The sequence below is a fragment of the Triticum dicoccoides genome, chromosome 4B (genome assembly GCF_002162155.2).
Source record: "Triticum dicoccoides isolate Atlit2015 ecotype Zavitan chromosome 4B, WEW_v2.0, whole genome shotgun sequence".
Lineage (NCBI taxonomy): Eukaryota > Viridiplantae > Streptophyta > Magnoliopsida > Poales > Poaceae > Triticum > Triticum dicoccoides.
The window spans coordinates 10,939,528-10,943,548 of record NC_041387.1 but is presented as its reverse complement, the minus strand read 5'-3'; the positions used below and the strand labels follow the sequence as shown (position 1 = coordinate 10,943,548).

The following is a 4,021-nucleotide window of genomic DNA, read 5'->3' as shown; positions in this document are numbered from 1 at the left end:
GATGATTACATTAAGAGATCATCTGGGCGGCGAGGTTTAAATTTCTCGCCGCGCGTACGCAATGACGAGATTTGGTGTCAAGTTCTTCAGATCGATTCAATGAGGACGACTGCGGCTCCAGGGCGCTAGTCCTTAGGGGCGGCGGGAAGACTTCCCGGCTCCAATACGGAAACGACGACAAGGCGCGTCAGCGACTCGTTCCGGCAGCAATGGCCATACAATGGTCCATGGATCTCGATATATTTTTTATTATGTTTGAGGTGATTTGTACCGGTAAATGTTTATAAGATTTGATCTTTTGAAAGAAGGAAAAAAATAAGACTATACATATCAATCTTTTTGCATGCCAGTAGCCTAGCTTGCATTGCATGCACCATGTAGCCTTGATGGTCCAGCACTCCACGCGACCCACGGGATTCTCAGTTTGAATCCTCCGTCTTGTGTGCCAACCCCTCGTGATTAAAACCCTCATGATTGGAAACAGAGGCTGAGGTTGGCTGCAGCAGTCTGCAGGGGCACACCCAAAGAAACAGTGGTCGAAATGCTGCTAGATTCCGTTGATGGGAACACGAGAGAGCGGAAATGACGTTAAATTCAAACGAAAGACGAATAGTCACGGGAGTCTGCAACACACAAGACGATGAGGCGAGTTTGAGTTTGCATAGCAGGACGGAATCAGTCAGTGACCATGACCGTGCTGCCGGAGCAGTAGCTGGCTGCATGTGCGTTCCCGGTAACTCCTGTCGCCGGCGAGGCGGCTCCCCGCAGCTCGCTTGAAAACGTTGGAGCAGCAGAGCGATCGAACGGAATGATGATTTCCGAGGACCCAACCACCTAGCTAGAGCTAGCGAGGTCCATGGCCGGCACATCGACCTCTGTACTACTGCACCGCTAAATGGCGCACCACACACGGTGATCTCTCTATTATTTAAGCGAATCCGGCGCCTGCACCTACCGGATCGGCGACAGTGCGCGTACATTCATATCGGACGGTGATGTGTACCCATTTAAATCCGTTCAAATTTTGCGCGCCTGCACGTAGTAGTACATGTGTGTTGTTGAACCGTAGTAGAGTACAATAGGAGTCAGGCATGGGCGTGGTTCACGTTGAAAATGAGTGCAGATGGCAAGACCGGGTGGGCCTGGGAATCTGGTCGTGGGGCTTGGGCTCTGCAGGCCGTACCTCCCCCTCACGGGGCGTTTCGGTTTTGCAGATGCAGAATGGCCCGGCTTGTTTGTCAGACATATTCGTCTGGTCGCAGGTAGTTTTAGGCTTGAAGTTAGCATTCCTCGGGCTCTCAAAACAAAAACTGGTTCGTGTACGGAGTATTCCTCAGAACACGTGAAAAACAGTGTCACTGAAAAGAAGGCGACAACAAACAACGCAGAGGGGAAATATAAAAAAGGGTAAAATGAAGCAAAGTGAAATCCATGATGCTCAAAAATGGCAAAAGTATTTTTGAACTGCACCAGCCGGGAATCGAACCCGGGTCTGTACCGTGGCAGGGTACTATTCTACCACTAGACCACTGGTGCTTCCATGATGCTCAATTAACTTTAGTTTATAAGGCTAATTAATCACACTCGTACTGAGCGACCTCGACAACTTCCTTTTCCTTGGCACAGGATGGCACAGTGGTGTGAGCCCGTGACAAGGATAGACGCCTTCCTGAGAATGTTTGTGGCGTTACCGGTCCACCGGACACCATAGAATGTTTTGATAAATCTGAAAAAAAAATCTAGCACGTTAACGCAACATCAATGTATGATGCCACAGAATTTCGTATAAAAATTTCAAATATTTTTTAAGATACAAAAATGATAAATTTGACATCCGTGTGATAAAGGGCCAAATCTAAAGCCCAAGTTATGTTTTGTACTACTCAGTAGTCAGTATTGAATTTGTCAATTTTTGTTTTTTAAGTTATGTTTTGAATTTTGATTTGAAATTTTGTGACAACATACATTGATATTGTGTGAGTGTGCTATTCTTTTCAGAATTTTTTGAACAATTTAAAAGCACGGTACGAATTCGACGCACCGGTAGCACCACAAGCTCCGGTGCACCACATATTTTCCCGGCCCTCCCATCCCACCACGGTAACGGAGAGAAAGAGAAAGCGACCACAACAATAATAACACTAAGAAGAAGCCAAGAAACAAAATGGCTAGTGCTTGGGAGGACCACACGAGCCGGGCCGTGGCACCAGGATGCAACACGACTGATGTCACGGGCTCACCGCCCAAACAAACCGGAAAGAGGAGCTTCGGACGGAGCAGTTCAGACGAGGAACCTGTGAAAATAAGGAAGCGTGTTTACCTACCGTAGTAGGCCGTTGGTTTCGTGTTTATATAGGATCAGCAAGCCCTGATCGAGGCGTATACAAAGTATCGTTACAGACTAGGGATACAAGAAAATAAAGAGATAAGAATGAATCTAAACAACTCTAGGCAGGATTCGGTTCTGGTTTTATCTCAACCAAACCGAGTACAACAGAATATCTAGAACTCTCTAGACTATTCCTAACAGCCCGTCTCAATCACACCTTGGTCAAGGTGTGATTGCGCCTAAAGTTCTCCAAGTCTCTCTGAGGCAATGCCTTTGTAAAACCATCTGCAACTTGATCCTTAGAAGAAACAAACCTTATATCAAGTAATTTATTAGTCACTCTTTCTCTGACAAAATGATAGTCAATTTCAATATGCTTAGTTCTAGCATGAAATACATGATTAGCTGACAAGTAGGTAGCACCAAGGTTATCACACCAAAGACATGGAATTTCTCTTGTAGAAACTTTAAGTTCCTTAAGAAGAGATTGCAACCAGATAAGTTCTGCAGTGGCATTGGCCACAGACTTGTATTCTGCCTCTGTACTTGATCTTGATATAGTGGGTTGTTTTCTTGCACTCCAAGATATAAGATTTGAGCCAAAATACACTGCAAAACCACCTGTTGACCTTCTGTCATCAATATCACCTGCCCAATCTGCATCTGAGAATGCACTCAATAAGGTAGAAGATGACTTCCTGTATGCTAAACCTGAGTTTATTGTGTGCTTGACATATCTGAGAATTCTCTTAGCTGCAGTCCAGTGAACTGTGGTTGGTGCATGCAAGTACTGACATATTTTGTTTTCTGAGAAGGAAATATCTGGCCTTGTAAGAGTTAAATACTGTAATGCACCAACAATACTTCTATACCTCGTGCCATCTTCTGGTCCAAGTGGTTCTCCATCATAAGCTGACAATTTTTCAGTACTGGACAAGGGTGTAGGTGCTGCCTTACAGTCTTTCATACCTACTTTAGTTAGAAGATCCAAAGCATATTTCTCTTGTGTTAGCACAATACCATCATTGATTTTCTTTACCTCAATTCCAATAAAGAAGTGTAGATCTCCTAAATCCTTTAATGCAAAGGCTGAACTCAAACCTTTCAACAGTGCTGACACTGCTTCCTGAGAGGAACTTGTCACAATAATATCATCAACATAAATGAGAACAAATATTATCACTCTATATTTATTGAACATGAAGAGTGAAGTGTCAGCCTTTGAAGGAATGAAACCAAGTTGTTGAAGTTTTGAGCTCAGTCGAGAATACCATGCCCTTGGGGCTTGCTTAAGCCCGTAAAGAGCCTTGTCCAGCTTGCACACATGAAAGGGTGAGTTCTTGTCCTCATATCCTGGTGGTTGCCTCATATAGACCTCTTCTTCCAGAACACCATGAATAAACGCGTTCTGAACATCTAGCTGTCTCAAGCTCCATCCCCTGGATACAACAATAGAAAGAACAAGCCTGATAGTAGCAGATTTAACAACTGGACTAAAGGTATCCTCATAATCTATACCGTACCGTTGTTTAAATCCTTTGGCTACTAATCTGGCTTTATAGCTATCTATGCTACCATCAGATTTTTTTTAATTCTATAGACCCACTTACAATCTATGATATTTTTACCACTTCTTGGAGGAACAAGATGCCATGTCTTGTTTTTTTGAAGTGCTAGAAATTCCTCATCCAT

General features: G+C 44.0%; 1 non-coding gene across 1 annotated transcript; it reads right to left on the bottom strand.

Moving 5' to 3' along the window:
- Positions 1-1,465: 1,465 nt before the first annotated feature.
- TRNAG-GCC lies at positions 1,466-1,536 on the bottom strand. The gene has a single exon. It is a non-coding gene; the product is annotated as a tRNA-Gly (tRNA).
- Positions 1,537-4,021: the final 2,485 nt, after the last annotated feature.